The sequence below is a fragment of the Patagioenas fasciata genome, chromosome 6, assembly GCF_037038585.1.
Source record: "Patagioenas fasciata isolate bPatFas1 chromosome 6, bPatFas1.hap1, whole genome shotgun sequence".
In the NCBI taxonomy this organism is placed as follows: Eukaryota; Metazoa; Chordata; class Aves; order Columbiformes; family Columbidae; genus Patagioenas; species Patagioenas fasciata.
The window spans coordinates 19,458,821-19,476,435 of NC_092525.1; the positions used below are offsets into that span (position 1 = coordinate 19,458,821).

Here is a 17,615-nt window from a genome sequence, read left to right on the forward strand (position 1 = left end):
CTGTGTTACTGTGCATTTCCTTCCTGTGGTGCAATTTATGTTCTCAGCTGTCTAAAACTGCAAAGTTAGTGCAATCTAATATGCTCAGCTTTTTAGCATGGACTCTTGAGAGTTAAAGCCTGAGTAGGCGATAATATCTCAAGGTATTTTTTTCAAAACCTAAGGGCTTATCTTGGACAGGATTTTATCTTTCTGCTTCTAATGGGTAACAGTTGGCTGAGTGATGGTAAAGACACAGGTGCAGATGTTGCACATGGTTGTAAAGCAACCAGGACCTTCAGGTCCAACATTCTCACCCTGAGCAGCAGCCACATTTATGGAAGTAACTCGGCTCCCAGGATGTGCATCTCATGAGAAAGGGTTGGAGACCAAGGCTTTGAATATGCAGTAGGCACTTGTCCACAGCTACCTGCACTCTTGGTAAAGTTTTCTGCGCTGATGCCAAAAGTTTTAGGAATCAAGCCCTTGTCTATTTTGTCACTGTCAATCCTGGAGAGGATGATGCTCATACGCATCCACCTTATAAATGTCTAAGGAGTTGTTTTTTTAAGAAGAGCCAGGTACATGTATACTAGTTATCTCCTTAGCACAGAGCCTCTCCAGCACTCTAACCCTACACTTTAGTCACTACTGACAGGTAGAGGGCAAATTTGCATAATGAACTGTTTAAATATTCAGTTTTATCAAGGCTTCAAGGCAGTATTTGTCCTCCGCATCTTCGATAGCTAGTGACCCTATCTAAATCAACATCATTTGTCAAATCAAATTAGGCTTGTTGTTAATTTCAGACAGTGATGTTCATCTTTTTGATGCTTTCAAACAACTCTGAGGTAAATCCCTGTGACATAATGCTGCTTAGATATGCTAAATGAGTCACTTGTTCAATGCTGCAATTGTCAGAAAAATATGAAACTTAGCTCTAAGGTAAATATTGTTGGGTCACTTGAAATGTATGCAAATTTGACATTTCTCTGCTGATTAGCATATCTACACATCAAAGTTTTCTATATATCACATCAGATATTTTTGATTCAGGAGAGTTAAGGTCAGTGGCACTTGGCATACTCTTTACTTTGCATCAGACAAGATGAGAAATGAAAATCATCTTAGGGAAACTTTCCAGCTCAAACCTTACTTAGCTGAAACAACAGTATTGCAGAAAGGCAGGGGAAAATAGCAGAGGTTCCTGTTCCTCAATATAAAACTAATAAAGGAACATAAAGAGATTATTCACTTAACTAATGAATTCCTAGGCGGAGGGGAAGGATATTGGGTGCAGAGAGTAGAAAGCTGCTCTTCATCTCTGCAGTTAATCTTTTCAGAAGCAGTGCACATCTGTATAATTTGTTCACTTTTGAAATGAGTCTTTTTTAATAAAACAGGAGCTACCTCCTGTTCTTATAGTTACACTTTGATTTGTGACTCAAATGCATCTCTGGGAGTTTTGCACTGTCCTTCCACAGATCTACCTGCGTGTGATAGAGTGGTACAGTTCATAAGTTCATTAGCTCAGTGATTGCTTCCCTGGATGCTAATATAACTGGTCACAAGAGTTAATTGTTTACATATTTTACACATCAGGCCTTTAGAAATCATCAATAAATAGTCAGGGGATTCAGGTCTCCACAACTTTGAGTGAAAATCTGTTATGTTCAATGGTAGATGTGTCTTGGTTTGAATGTTTTTAGGCTGCCATGAACATCATCAGGAGAAGGATAATCATGAAGCCCTTTTGAAATCCTGATACCTGAACAGATCTGTGTCAGGGTAAGGAAGTATACAGCAATCCGAGAGTAGGCCCTAAAAATCCCAATAAGCATCTTGCTGGAGAATAAACTCAGTGCACAAGTACAGTGACTTTCTGTTCTGCTGCAGTGGAGTAACTTGGTCATGTAGGTGTTGTTTTTTTTCTTTCAAAAACAGTGGCATTATCTCAAGTGCAGCATCCAGCGAATGCCAGCAAAATTTTGTTTTAAAAATAAACCAAACATTTTTCAAATTATTGGAGCAGAAAGATGTGTCAGACACCACTAACATATGTTTATTTTTCTTTTTCTCTCCTGTAACTGAAACATGGCCAAACTCTGTTTCCTTCTCCTTTACATTATGTATGTCTATGTATATACAGATATAAATTTTATACTTATTCTGCATGGAGACTTTACATACTGCATTCTAGAAATGACTGAATGTACTTGTTATACTCCAGAAAATATGGCATAGAAATGCTGGTTGATCCATTATTGCTGCAGGGCATATAGCACCACTTAACCACATTAGTAGTTGATATTTGATGATAAATCAATAATAGCTTTTATCTTCTAAGTAAGAGATATTTTATTCTCTTCCGCCTTTCTCTTGATAGTGTTATAAAACCAAGAACTGCATTCACATTCTTAAGGCAAGATTTTAAAACTATTTTGGTGTTAAGATTCACATTTGCAAGCTGCCCATGCTTCCCATATTGGCAATGATTTTGACAAATGTAAAAAAGTCACTAATATTTTGACACTTTCACTGCCCAACTATGATACCAGCTGGCTGTGAATTCAAGTTATTCATTGTTCTGCTGTATTTTAAAGACTGGTCCAGAGCCAATGTACTGGACCAGCTCCATTCATTCATTTTCAAGATTGAAGTTTCAGCTAACTGTAGTGGCCAGTTTTCAAATAGATCTGGAAACCTCTTCCAATTTAACAGGATCACACACAACAGAAAAAGTCAAGTGTGCATGTAGATTCAAAGCTCTTCAAGGGAAAAAATATATATGTTTCAGCATGAATCAACCTTGTCTTCATGGGATTTCTGATTGCTCTCATTTTTTCTTTTTTTTTTTTTTTTCTTTTTAAGACATGACCGGTGTTTTCTTTACAGTAAAGCAAATTGGGGGGGACACGGAATCAAAAAACTCCAAACCCCAACAACTTAATAATGATTAGATTGATTTAAAATAAAATTGAATTAAGGGAAAAAATCGCTATACTGAATTTACATTGCATGAGATATATAGCAAGTTAATTGTTACTTATAAAGAAACTAAAAAAAAACAACAAAAAAACAACAAAAAACTTACACCTTTTTGGCTCCAGGTAGGCAAATAGAACTTGAAAATGTACAGAGCTGGAGCTCTCAGAAATCGTTGGTGCACTTGCAGTGCAGACCAGAAGTACAGGACCTTTCATAAGTAAAATCTTTTCCATTTTGAGCATCCTGGAAAGCAGATACATGTCTAAGTTAGGAGGTCTTGTTGAAGTGCCCTTCTTTAACAAATATAATAAAAATGTGCTGACTTTAGTAAGTCTTCTTTCTTGTGCCTGCTACAGTTTTACACTGTTTTCCAAAGCCAGTAACAATATTCATCCCTCTGGCTTGTAACTCACTGATTAAAAAACAGATTGCCAGCAGTCATCTGCTATTGTCTGGCTTCTTAAATTCTGTTTCTGGTTTAATTTACTTGATTGTTCCATGCACTATTCATGAGTTCTATAATATTCCAAACTTTAATTTCAACAGATTAATTCTTACTAATTATTCAACATATGAACCTGCACATGAGAATTGTACTGTATGCACCATCCTGAGGCATAGAAAGCAATGTCGAATCGTTTTCTGATTTCAAGTGGAAAACAAACTAATTATGTGGAAATATGATAATATATTGTGCTGCAGGGACCAGCCCTTTGTCTGTTTAGAAATGTTTACTTATGATCGGCTCCCTGTGTTATTTCTTCCAGGAGGAGCTGCCCTTTCTTAATGCATAAACATTATTGACTGGTCCATGATTCTTTACTTCAAGAAAGCTGATTTACATAATTTTATATTACTTCCGTCTGGTGGAAGCGAACAAGACATCCCAGGAAAGTAATAATTGAGCTAGCTGTAGCAATCTTTTGCGGAGATAAGACACAGAAGTCCTTAGAAATGAAGGGTCTCTTATTTCTCTTTTATTTCTCTTGCCTTTTTTTTTTAAACTGTCAGGCAACTTTACCTCTGCACTGTTTGATTTTATGCCTATCAGCATCCAGCACTTCATCACAGCATGAGGTGGCAGTCAACTATCAAAAAACTGAAGTGGAACACATTTTCTCCAGTTTCCTGTCAATGTACCTCAGTCAAAGCTAATTGGGTAACATTGGTACTGTGAAATATTGAGATATGGGTTCATTCATTGTTTGGGAGAAGTGTGGTGAAGTCAGGCTGTGGCCTGGGAAGCTCTCAGCAGTCTGGCCTGTGGTGTCAGCCTTACCAGGCTACAAACTGTGGCAACACAGCAAAACCTCACTGTAACGCTGAAAAAGAAATTACTAACTTGAATAGTGGAGATGGGGAGGGGGAAAATAAGACACCTCCTTCCTCTCCCCCTCCTCCCCCTCCAAATAATAAAATAATACATTTTTGCTTCTCATGCCATGTGAAATGCAGTATGTGCTGCAAACTGAAAGGCTGAAATATGTCTTCACAAATTAATAACCAGAGCAAGTATAAAAATAAAATCGAAGAATTGAGTTCCTTGAGGGACCCTGATCAGTAGTGGCATTATGTGGCAAGGCTTCGTGAAAGCAAACACCAGCAATGAGACAGGAAAATAAAATCTGGTCCCTAAAACTACATTTTAATAGACCTCGGGTGATACAACACAATTTAACATATAATAACTTTGATTCCCCTGAGAAAACCAGCTCTCAAATAACAGGGTGGGTATCTGGCTTTCCATCCTTCCATCTTTCCCAGTCATTCTGGTTTATGAACTCTACAGTATCTGATGCATTCTGCTATTTATCCCATTTGCTTTTTGCTTTATAATGGCAAAACAGTTTGCAGATTGTCTGCTGATTCAGTTGTATTTTTGTTATTACTTCTACTGTGTCTTCCCTAAAGACCCTAAGGGTGATCAGAGGTATAATACAAGTGACCAGTGCAAACAAGATCCCTGTCCTAAAAGCTCCCGTTCTAGGATCCAAAAAGATGCATAAAATTCATTTAGCCATTTTCCTTTAGTAACTCTAATGGAAGTTTGCAATCACATTATCCCTATTTTAAAGTGTAAAAACGAGTCAATGCTGCGACCAGAAATTATTTGACTCTTCTCTGAAATAATGTCTTTTCTCCTTTGTACGACCTTAGTATTTAACTGAACATTGAGTTAAAAGTCCCTGTGCCTGTCCCAACCATGCTGCTTATCACTGGTTGAGAGGAGGGATGGAAAACAGATCTTGGCATGAATCCCTTCATTTGTTCCAGCCACTAATTTTTTTCCAAAGATTTTTTTTCCTGCCACAAATAAAAATGGAGGAATTTATTTTTTACAATTAAGATGTTCCCAGAGAAACCAGCACAGCTGAGGAAGATTTGCAAATTCAAAGAGGTAGCACAGAGGGGAGTTCTTATTATTAATTTTAGATATTGTATTTATATTTGATATGAATCTAAAAAGTGCTGCCTTAAAATACTCTAATATGAATTTTCTGGTATCACATATGGCTTTGTTCATACTTTAGTGGTCAGGGAATGAGGACAAAGATGAAGCTGTATAGATGAGATGGTTATTTTTCTCATTTGGGCTCAGACTTGAAGAGTAACTTTTCTCAAAAATAAGGACTGAGGAAAACTTCCTTGGGAAATGGCTGTAGAGCATCTCTTAATGCTATTTAAATAATTGAAATGTAAATACCACTGTAACCCAGCAGACTGTGTTTTCTCTCTGCAGCAGCAGTGCTTAGTGTCTTGGAAAGGCAATGCAAGGGAACAGGGGAGAAAGGAGGAGGTTTCCCCAATCCCAGGGTATACTACAGATCCTGCTACAGCCTGCAGCGATATGACTGGCTCCAGGCTGTCATCTCAGCTGATCTCTAGCTCAGCTGTGTCAGATCAGGTCAGTCCTTGAAAATAAATCAGAGATATTTCCAGATATGAGAGGTGACCAAAGGGAGTTGACTGGGGCTGGATCAGAACCCTCTGGCCAGGGAAGAGTTTTCTGCCACCTCAAGCTCAACACGTGCAGCCAAAGCAGCAATGTGTTCTGTCTGGCTACGGAGGTGATGCCAACCATGCAACACCATGCACCAACCCTTACAAGTGCTGTTACTCCACTTACAGATTGGGACTGGTGTGATGAAATAACTTGATCGGGAGCGGGTAAGAACATTTCTCGCAGTGCAAGGACATGAAACTGTCTTCCATGTGCTGAGCTACCACTCTGAAAAGGGCAGTCTTTTGATCTATGTGTTTTAAATCCTTTCAGTTCAGCTTTCATAAATTCTTGGCATCTTTTTTGCAAGATTTTTTTTTCAGCACTATGACTGTATATGAGTATAAGATGAAAAAGGAGAATTTTTCTGAAGCAAGCTGGCAGTGCTCTGGGCTGGCTGACGTGGTCACCTGGGCAGTGTCACTGTAGGAGATGCAGGAGTTGGTGGAGGTGGGAGGATTGTTGCAAAGCCTGCAGTCTGTGCCTGACCAAGGGTACTGCCATCCCCTTTTCCTCAGCACAGTTTAGGCCCCAAGCTGAGAGCAGGTGGCAGAACAGCATCTCTTGCCCATGTGGGTGCATTATAGGATCCCACCGAGGTCTCTGTGGATGGTGGGATGCTAATGCATTTTACCTTGATATATCCAGGCTCACAATGTGTATGTAATTGGTTAATGCCTTGTGCAGATGTGGGGCAGCAACTTGTTAATTCCTGGCATCTCTGAGTATGTGGCTTAGTTGATAAAGTTTTGATGCCTTCTGCAGGGGACATTGAAGTCATTAGGAAAATTTTTTCTCTGCTACTCTGTCCCACCTTGAGCCTCAGGTGTTTGTTGTTTTAGAATACTTGAATTCTGTGTTCAGTTTTGGGCCCCACACTACAAGAAAGCCCTTGAGGTGCTGGAGTGAGTTCAGAGAAGGGAACGAAGCTGAGGAAGGGACAGGAGCACAAGTGTGATGGCGAGTGGCTGAGGAACCTGGGTGTTTTTAGCCTGGAGAAAAGGAGGCTGAGAGGAGACCTTGCTGTCTACAACTACCTGAAAGGAGGTTGTAGCATGGAGAGGGTTGATCTCTTCTCCCAAGTAACAAGCCATGGGATGAGAGGAAGTGACCTCAAGTTGCGCTGATGGGGTTTAGATGATTGTCTATTAGGAAAAATTTCTTCCCAGAAAGGGTTGTCAGGCATTGGAACAGGCTGCTCAGGGCAGTGGTGGAGTCACCATCACTGGAGGTGTGTAAAAGATGCATAGATGAGGTTCTTAGGGGCATGGGTTAGTGGTGGACTTGTCAGTGTTAGGTTAATGGTTGGACTTGATGATCTTAAAAGTATTTTCCAACCTAAATGATTCTGTGGTTCTGTATGTGCTGAGAGACTTTTGAGGGAGTCTGTTGAAATCGATGCACAGAATAGACTTGTCTCCAGTGGGCTTTTGACCAGATTAATGATGATAATATAACTGCTTTTTTCGTAACTTTGTAAGAATGGCTGTTTTTTTGTGCAACAAACCATAGCTGAGTGGAGTGGGGAAGTAAGGAAGGCAAGGAGAACCACAGAAACAGTGCTAGAGGAATTCAAAATGAAAAATGCATTAAAAATTTAGTATGTGAGCAAAACCAGACTACTTTGCTCTGGGAAGGGTGAAAGGGAGGAAAAATTATTATTTTAATATGTACCAGGCAAGGACAAGCACAAATCTGACTGAGAACAGCAGAGAGCCACAGCCTTGGCTTACATTGAAGAGTTCTGGCAAATACCTCTGTTTAAAGGAGTGAGAAAAGGAAAGAGCTGGATCTGCCACATGAGCTCCTACATGTTTGTGTGAAACTCTATCACACTTGGCTTTGGAGACTTTTTGCCTAATTTGAGTGCCTATGTTTGACAATAGGAAATGTCATATTTATATTTACTCTTTACGTTACTCAGGGGTCTTTTAAAGAGTTCAGAGAATTAGAACAAATGGCTCTGCAAGATTCTATGTTGTTCTTGCCAAGGCAGCCTGATAATTAAGGGTTGTGATCTGTAAGTAATATAAAACTAATGGCACTGGGAGCTCATGTGACTGGCAGGTAACTCCAAGATCTCTGATGAGGAAAGACAGTTTTCTTCAGCAGAGAGTTTGGTTTGGCTCCATCTGCAGGGACTCCTGACCATGCAGAATCTCCAGGTGAGATCTTCTGTGTCCCACCTGGTCATACTAGGCCACCTGTGAGCATCTCCTTGCCAGTTGAGACCTTGAAGAGTGGTGGTCATACATTCTCTGTGTTTCCATATGTTTTGAGTTTTTCTAGTGGGCTACACTTGAATTGCCATGAGTTTTGGTTGTTGTGTTTTGGTTTTTTTTGTGTGTGCGTGGGGAAAAGTTGTCTTTCAAGGGCTAAGAGGAAAATCAAGAGAAAATCTGGCTGTGCCTTTCGGGACTCTCTGTATTGAGTTAGTTCGTTTATGAAGCTGGATGTACACATCAACAGTGTCTTTATGGAGACTTCTGGAAAGAACATTATCATGGAGTCTCTTACAGAAAACACTTCTTTGGGCATTTTTTCTATCTAAAAGCTGCTGTGCAATCAAGAAGGAGATAAGTGAAAACAGGAGGATGTAGATATGCAAGTCTAGGCCATCCACATTAAACACCCAAGGGGGAAACAAACCCCCTGATTTTCCTAGAGGAGTAGACGTGAGTAAGAGATGTCAGTGCAGCTATGACATCTGTTTACATGGGGATTTTATGCACCTGTTCACTAGGCAATAACAAATGCTTACCATGGTGGTAGCTGTATCACACGGTACATATGCTGCTTCTGACATACATAACACCTCTTTAAGGAAACACATGGCCCCATATGTCATGAGAACTTGTTTACATTCTACAATACAGTAATGGAAAATATGTTTCATAATAAATGTTTTCATCATTTTTGTGTTTAAGGAAAGAATGGGAGTTTTACACCCTGGCTGTCAGCAAAGTGTCCTCCCTTATTGTTCTGATTGAGAGATCTGTGGCTGTGGACTAAACTTCCTACAAATTTTCAAAGTTCAGAGAATCTGGGGTCTCAGCTGGTCAATTTTAAGGACCAATGTCTGTGAAAAGGTAACATTTTATAAAAAAGAAAGATTGCAACATATGTTTCGGTGCAAATCGGTATTTATTTATTCGGCTTGCTGTCAAAAGCCCAATTTCTGGTCACTTTGACAAGAGCAGACATCATGTGTTACTTGTATAGAGCTCTGGAGATCATGAAGCAACCACAGGAAGTGTGTCCCAGTACCTTTGCAGCCCCATCTTTTAGTTCAGTCACCCTGGAACCAAGAAAAGGAATCATGTAACTTCAAATCTGTAAAATGAAGCAGGTTCCTCCTTGAAGGTTGTCTAGTCCAACCTCTTAAGAAATTGATCTGAATAGGTTTTTAGTTTGGATATGGTTTGGTTGAGATTATTCAGATTTATGCTGTGATTTTAAGGCTTTTCCTTTCTAGTTGTTATTCTGTTTTCAGTAGTCAGTGTTTCTATCACAAGGACTGCTCATACACAGGAATCTCGGTCCTCTGTTCAGTCCTCAGTGCTAAGGCAACTTTGTCCTACAATTAAATGAACAGTGCTGTAAGAGCTCAAAAAAAGAAACTGTTATTTCTTATGAAAGACAGGTTCAAGAGTTAATAATTCTTATTATGGGGAGTTATTTTCTTGATATCTGCCCTGTCTCTTTCAGATTTGTTTTTGTGGGGTTAGCTAACAAGAGTTTCCGCTTGTTAGGGGAATCCACTCATTTACAGCCAAAACCAAAGTGTGAGTGTTAAGAGATATGTGGACAAACAACTTCTACTATTTTGATGAAAGGAATGATACATTGATATATTGTTCAAATATATTTTTTCTGTTTACTTCTTCTGCAAAACAGACTCCACCACTATTTCAGCAGTTCACTTGATGTGGAAGAATTGATGATTAGATCACTTATTCCAAAATATAATAGCCTAAGCCTATCAGTTCTCTGTACATAGATTTAGTGTTAAAAATGAAGAATTGTCAAAACTTTCATAGCGTGTCCATCGCAAGTACTTTTTACTGCCTTTTATTACCTATACCTCATCTGTCACATGTGTATATTAAAAAAAACCCATTTTTTTAATGCGTGTTGTGTTGCACTGTACTGCTCCTTCCCAGACTATGAAGTGCTTGGTCTGTCTTGGACAAATGGGCCACAGAGCAATTCAGAACCTTCTTGTGAAATGTGTCAAGGGTAAAGTGATAAAACTATACAAATCGACTCAGCTGCACTTTTAGTGAGATTTTTCTTGCTTGTGCTTTTCCAGTGTTACTTTCCTAGCTTCTTGGGGCTTGTGCAATATGTTAGGGCATGAAAGTACTCTTGCCCATATGTATTAGAGGACAAAGATACATATTTTGAATACTCTGAGCTGAGCATGTGTTTTTGGTTTCACACTACTACCACCTGAAGATACTTGTGCTCAAGTGACCCATTTTGTCTGATGCTCCCAGGACAGCACAGAGCAACTCTGACCTTCAGCATCTGCAGGGCAAAATTTAGTCCTGCTCTTGACTTTGACACTTGCAATGTCACTGTGAAAACTTAGAACACCTCCCAAACTGTCTGGCCCCTGCAGTTTACATAATAAAGAGAAATATGATGTATTCTTTTAATACCTTGGGAAACCTAAGGCCCTAATTCCACAAAGCATACAAGTCTCATCGACTTTAAGGGATGCTTAAAGTTAAACATGTGCTTCATTGCCTAGTTGAATTGAAGCCACAGATCTGGTGAGAATGTAGACCCTATTAAAAAGTGACCTGGCTAAAAGCTTACCAGGCTTTAATAGTGCTCAGTTTCATTTATAAATAATTCTACTTTATTAAAACTATCACTTTAACACACCAAAACAGAAGTTGTATTTTGTGTCCCTAGGATAAATTATCAGCTGATGCAATCATACATAAGACTCTATTTCTCCCCATATGGAAGCTTGGGTTTCATCTCACAGATATGTATAAAAATATATATATAAATGTGTGTGTATATATATATTTGTAGGTTATTCTCACGATTAGGCCCAAAACTCCCTTTGAACTTATTACATGCACATGGAATAGAGGGTGTAGCAAATTTGAAAATATTTGGGGCACATTTAAGTGTTGTATCTTAATCTGTTTATTTTTTTTATGGCATTTAGAAGAGGATGATGTTTTCAACTATGATACAGTACACAAGTACCTTTTGAAACAGCAATTGTAATCCTGTTTTCAGGATATTGTATCTTGAATACGCTACTGAAATTTGCAGTGAAATATTCCCAATTAATTTCTTCTATAAACTCTATGGAACTGGATTATTGCTCCTGTGCTTAGGTGTCTCGTTTACAGCAGAGTGCTGACAAGCTTTATGAATGGGAGAATGACATCATTTTGAAAAGAAAATAACTTGAAATCCTTAAGGAAGAACAGTTTCCCAGCATTTTAAGGCACCATACAGTGTTCCATCTGTCTACCAACCTTTTTTGACTTATTTTAGAGTCAGAAATGATAACAGCCTACAGAAACTTAGTATGATAATTTAATAATCATTTTTCTTCCAATATCTGATAAGGCCATAAAGAAGAAAATCACAGAGAGAAGACAAATTTTATTTTACTATCATATACAGTGAGAAGTTTCTGAGAAATACCATTTCCTCGCTACAGGGAACCACTGTTCACTAATGGCAGAGCCAAGGAAAATTTCTGAAAATTGTTATTGTAATGTTTACATAATGAGATCATATTTTTATCCCTTATGAAGTACAGGTGCAAAATCTAAACACACTGCTCCCAAAAGTGCAACTCTTCAGCCATTTCTTTCTTAAACAGTCCTTGCAAACTTAACCAGCCAACTATTAATGGGCTATTGACAACCTTGGTAAATTTCTTTTCTTACTGCCTCTTGCAACCCTACCAATGACAAACAATCCCCAACAACTCCAAATCTTTCTGCTCATTAAATTTCCACTCCCCCCCCCTTTTTTTTTTCCTTCCTCTAAGATTTTATTTTTTGAGGACCAGTCAACCTACAGAAGAGCATCTGCTGGACCCTGAGTGGGGAAGCAGACATGCGGAGGCCTTGCAAATGTAAAAGCCAGGAGTGAGTCGGACCCCAGATGGTGAGTGTCTGCTCTCAACAAGGAGGCTCTTTCTCCTTCAAAAGAAGGGAGGTAGCACCCTCTAGCACTGAGCCTTTGCCACCACTCCAGTGACAGGCACTGCCAAACATAAATCAGAGTGATAACAGCCTCTGCTGGGGATTCAGACCCACATTTTCCTGCATGGAAGATAAAATCTTTTCTGGTTCTTAATTCAATCACATACCCAACTGGCAATCTTGCGTATCAAAATGGGAATCCTGGGAGGCTGCTGGAATATGCAGATCAACAGAAGCTAATTAGCATTTACTTGCAGCCATCCTTAACTGATTGGCAGCACAGCTGTGGGGACCAAGCAGAACATGCTGAGTTGCATATTTCTGTGGCCACCTGCCATTTGGTGGGATCCAAAATAGTGTAAACTACCACTTCACAATAACTCAGTGACCTTAGTTTTGAAGTAATATTGAACAGACATATTTGGCTAAGTGTATAATTAGTGCTTATTTCACCTGACATGCAGTTCAACAATAGGCTGTGCAGCACTACCTTCTTCATTTGACATGTTGATGTCTTAATTGAGATTGACAACTTGTTAGAGAGGTACTATATTTCCAATGCAGGCTGAGATGTACTCATCATCACTGACTTTCCTATGTGTATGAAACAATGTGGTTTTATGCCTTCAGATGTATTCTAGCCATTCAAAACGGAACAATTGAACATGAGTAGAGCTGATTAAGGCAATGGGTCTATTTCTTGCGGGGATTTTATATAAGTTTTTTTAGTGTTTTGCTCGACAGATGCAATGGAGTGTAGTATGACCCAGAAAATACAAATGGCAGAAAGCATAACAAAGAAAATAAAGGGAGAAAGCATGTTTAAGCAGAAGGAATGTCGGCATTGTAGGCCAATTCACACAGTGAAAATGAAGGAGAGCTGTACTGGTTATTTACTGTAAGCAGTTGAGAAGACACTGGTGCCTCTCGTGGTTAAACAGGTAAAGATCTGTAGCCTGTTTGCCTCATCAGCCTAATCTGGAAGTCTGGGTTACCGGGATGCCAGGATACCTCAGGCAAAAAAAATTACCAAAATAGATCAAATATGTGTGTTTGTGACAAACTATGTAAAACCGACCTCTTTGAATTGGCATGTTTTCTTAGGGTGGCTGCAGTGGCTTGTAGCAATGAGGAATTTGATCCTGTTTCAGACTGCAAGCTAAAGAATTGAAAATAAATACATATGGGTCTGATAAGTGATAGGAGTACACCTAGGATTGCTGATCGGTGTGAAATATAATGAAATATATAGGCAGTGCTATAGTACTAAGTGGAAGATGTAGTAGCATAGCGTTAGATAAGAATGGACTTCTTGTTTGTGTGTTTCCAAAAGGGGACCATAGCCTGTGGAAATATAAGTTCACTTCAGTCAAAACTAGATCTTCATTATTTGTGTGTCACTTGTGGACAGAAGCAAGACCTGGAGGTCATCTGCTGTTTTTTACCTGAGGAAATACTATAAAAAGGGCCTGCTCTGCCTTAACTGTTACCTGCCTTTCTTGGGACAAATATATTCAAAGATACTTGAGAGGGACATGACCATAAAGGCATTAATGTTTATTAAAGTACACACACAAACACATTCCTGATGATGCAAAGGAACAGATAAGTGGCAAGTTAACAAAACCTTTCCCTTGTGCCCCTGTGAAAGGTGGGAGCTACAGATGGAAAGAGCCTACCAGGCCATTAAATCCAGTGACCTGCCTCTGCAGAAATCATTCCAATAATTGTCTGATGTTTGTTCTTTGCCACATTCTCCATTATTTTTGTTAGTGCTTTGTCAAGCAAAGAGAGTTGTTGAATGTTACAGCAGTGGCAGTGTGGCTCTGTTATTGAGCCCTGGTTTGAAGGTTTTACACACAAAGCCCCAGAATTGCCTTGGCTCTTTCTGTAATGATCTGCCTCATTCAGCTACTGGAAGAGAAAAATCTCAACTTGACTACTGAATAACCCTGCTGGATAAGCCAGTACTTCTGAGATGAGGCTTTGTGGGCAATTCATCACTTGTCACTATTGCGATTAGTTTTGCAATGTGTAGTAAATACTGCAAGGTGTTATAGATGCCTGCTGGCCCAAAGGCAACTGAAGGCAATAGAAATTCTCCCACTCTTGGGTGTGCTTTAGATCACACCAATTTTAATGAAATTGTGTAGTTCTGTTCCTGGACATAAACATGGATGCCTCAGGTCAGGGAGATCATATGTGTCAAGACTCGTGCTCCTGCCTGGGCAGATGTCAATTTCCCAGAAAGTTATTTGGACACTTCATTTTGTGAGGATCTGAGCAAACTTGGTAGCTGGTGGAATATGGAGTGGAGGAGCCATAGGAGTCGAAGCCGATGGGCAACCTGACAGCCCATCGGGCAGGTTGCTGCAGCTCTGGGCTTTATGTACGTATGGGAAGCCAGGAGCCTGAGAGCATCAGCTTCTGAGCCCCAAGACTCCCATTCATATGGGACTTCCAAGTTCCTGTCACTGTATTATGCAGCCAAGTGAAATTTTAATTAGAAACTTATCCAAATTGTTTGATAACTTTTCAAACCTTCTAGATCTCCTTTTCCTTCCAAATCAGAATGAAAACAAACTTCAGAATATTAAAATAATTCCTGTGCCAGAATTACATATCTTCATCCAGCCCTACTTCTAAATTTGTGTCACAATAGGGTTTGTGACTGAGCTATGTCATGTTGCATCATGCTGTGTGAATGACAGCCTGACATTATAAGTGCTCATCACAGTGCTCTATATGCATAAAGATGTTCTAAATTCTGCCAACAGACAGACGTGGTCGTTTAGGGAAAATGTATATTTGCTAAACTGCAGAAGTAGTAGTAAGGGCAAGGCAGCGAATTAATTCTCCATCATCCCACTGTCGTTGTGGTGCGTGTAAGAGCTAAAATCTGATGGTGATCATGGTAAATGGTGTGTTTATTCAGAGGCTCTGGGACACCCCTTCATTAGGATTTGTTCTGATCTGTGGTGATGCTTCAATAGTTAATTGGACAACTCAGTTTTGAAAGCCTGTACTGCAAGCTGAAGTGGGATGCAGTTCTCTCTAAAGACTTTTTGCTTCTTTTCCACTATGCAAAATAACAAAAAAGACTAATCTTAAAACTGCTCTTAATGAGTATAACCAAAATATTAACAGTAGTAAACAAGAATACATTTGCTCATAACTTGTCATATCAGTGTAATAAATTAAGCCAGAAACACATTAACATTTGACAGCTTAAACAATGCAGGAAAAAATACAAACCTCACAGGGACTATGTGAAGCATGTTGGCAGTTTAACAGACATTTTGAGATGTAGATACATATATCAACCTTTCTGAATTTAGTCTTGATAACTCCTTTTCCTCTGTGTGCCAAAACACTGCCGTGTGAAGACTAATGAGTTCCAGATTTGTTTATCTTTGGTGGCTGAGACAGATTCATGAGCCCCTTGAACCCATTTTACAGCGGCCATGTGATACCAGCGTGCAACACCAGAGGCAGAAATGGCTCTTTCATGCTGATAGATATACAGTGTATTAAAAGATCTTACAAGAAAGATGTGCTTGGCCATCTGATACAAGAGACCATGTCAAATCTGTTCTGGATGATCTATATGAGTGAATTGTCCTGCCTGTTAGCTTTCATATGTGTTTTATGTTTATATTTGGATGTGTAATAACAAATGATTGGAGTAAATCTTGCACATGAAATAGGGATTATTATGTCTAACAGCAAGACTTTGTGTTGTGCGTTCAACAGACTTCTATATGGGTGACTGTTTTTTCCAAACCTTTTTTTCATATTGTGTGAGCTCTCAAATGTTGTAGCCCAGGATGACCTTGGGCCACCTAAGTGCAACTTTTTCCTTTTGCTTTTTCCCTGTTTGAACTCTTTCTTATTTGGCTCTTCAGTATTTTGCTTTCCCATTAATTGTGTGGTTTTGTGTGTGTGTGTTTTAAAGTTTGCCTTTGTTAAGATGGCTTAGTGGGGGACTTGACAGTGTTGACGGTTGGACTCAATGATCTTAAAGTTCTTTTCCAACCAAAATGACTCTGTGATCTGCAGCCATTACTGGTAAAACAAGGGGTTATGAATATATCTCTTTATTGAAGTTAACATGCAACATTTTTGTGTAGACTTTTGTGAAAGCAGAGCATCTTCCTGTTGGTGGTCTGAGCTAGGGATTTCTTTGTGGGCTGATCGTTGCTCAGTTCTGAAGGGGCTGGTTTGGATCTATCATACTCTCAAACCTGTGACAAAGTTGATGCAAAGGCGCCTTAAGCAACTCAAACCAGAGGATGGTGTGAGAGTCCCTTGATGGTGGACCTGCCTCTCCAGCTGAGGACAGGAGGAGCAGCCAAGGCATGTGCCCAGCGGTAGCTGTGGGTAACAGAGTAAGGCTGAACAACTCAAATGAACACTTGACTTTCTAACTACAGATTTATTATTCATGGTTATCGGTGTAATAGAAGTTCTAGTGTGCTTTAGTTTTGATCCAAAAATAACTTTTTTCCTTGAAGATAAACGTGGTATAAATGTTTAAGTAACTTTATTGTTGTTTTCTTGTTCTAGCAAATGCATTTGAACTAACTGCTTCTGCAGACTAATTTCTTCTTAAGCAGAGACTGCTCAGTATCCTCTTTTTTGTAAGTAATATCTTTTTCCATAATTCTTAGCTGATGGAGCCAGGTCACATTTTTTAAATAAGCAGCAAGAAAAGTCAATGAATCTTCCTCCCCTCAGTTCTGCTTTGAGAATGATAAAATCCAAATGCAGCCAGAACCACACAAGACTTTGTGTACAAGCATGATGGTACATAACTGTGTCCTGTGCAGGAGGAGATATAACACATGTATCCTTGTAGAGTGTGATTTGGGAAGGAAGAAGAGTAAAGCAAGGTTTCTTAGAAAAACTGACCTGTGTATAGGCAGTATTTTTGGAGTTACTTGTAAGAAAAGCTTGCTTGCTATTTGAATATGTAACAAGTAATCTAACACTCAGAGCCTGGTTTTCTAGGAACTAGTCTTTAGTGCTTTCTGATAGTGATGGAAACCAAGGTTAGAAATTTATTGCATAGTAAAGAGAGGTAACAAATGTTTTCAGGTTTCACTACTCATTAATGTGTCTGTTTTTTACTGTGTGCAGCACACGCCAGCAACAGCCCAATCCAGCCTGGAGTCCTCACACGCTATGCATTGTATGAACACACGGTGAGAGACAGTTCCTGGCCTGAAACGTTTACATCTAAATAGACTTGGCAGGTGAGAAGCGGATAGCAGGGAACTTTCTTTTATTGTAAATGGGCACATGAATTGGTGAGAGGGGGTCAGTGATTCAGCTGTAGGCAGGAATTTTGCCCACTCCACGTGGTGGCTGAGCCTCTGCTCAGAGGTCATGCTCCTCTGTGCAGCTCTTTATTTCATTGCTGTAAAAGCATCCATTTAAGTATGATTTTCTGCACAGAA

At 39.4% G+C, this 17,615-nt stretch overlaps 1 long non-coding RNA gene across 1 annotated transcript in view; it reads left to right on the forward strand.

Moving 5' to 3' along the window:
• LOC139828209 (uncharacterized) overlaps positions 1-17,405 on the forward strand; it is a 32,078-nt gene extending 14,673 nt beyond the window's left edge. Inside the window, exons 3-4 of the long non-coding RNA XR_011739578.1 lie at positions 16,723-16,796; positions 17,296-17,405. This is a non-coding gene — a long non-coding RNA (uncharacterized lncRNA). The remainder of the gene's footprint in view (positions 1-16,722; positions 16,797-17,295) is intronic.
• The last annotated feature ends 210 nt before the right edge of the window (positions 17,406-17,615 follow it).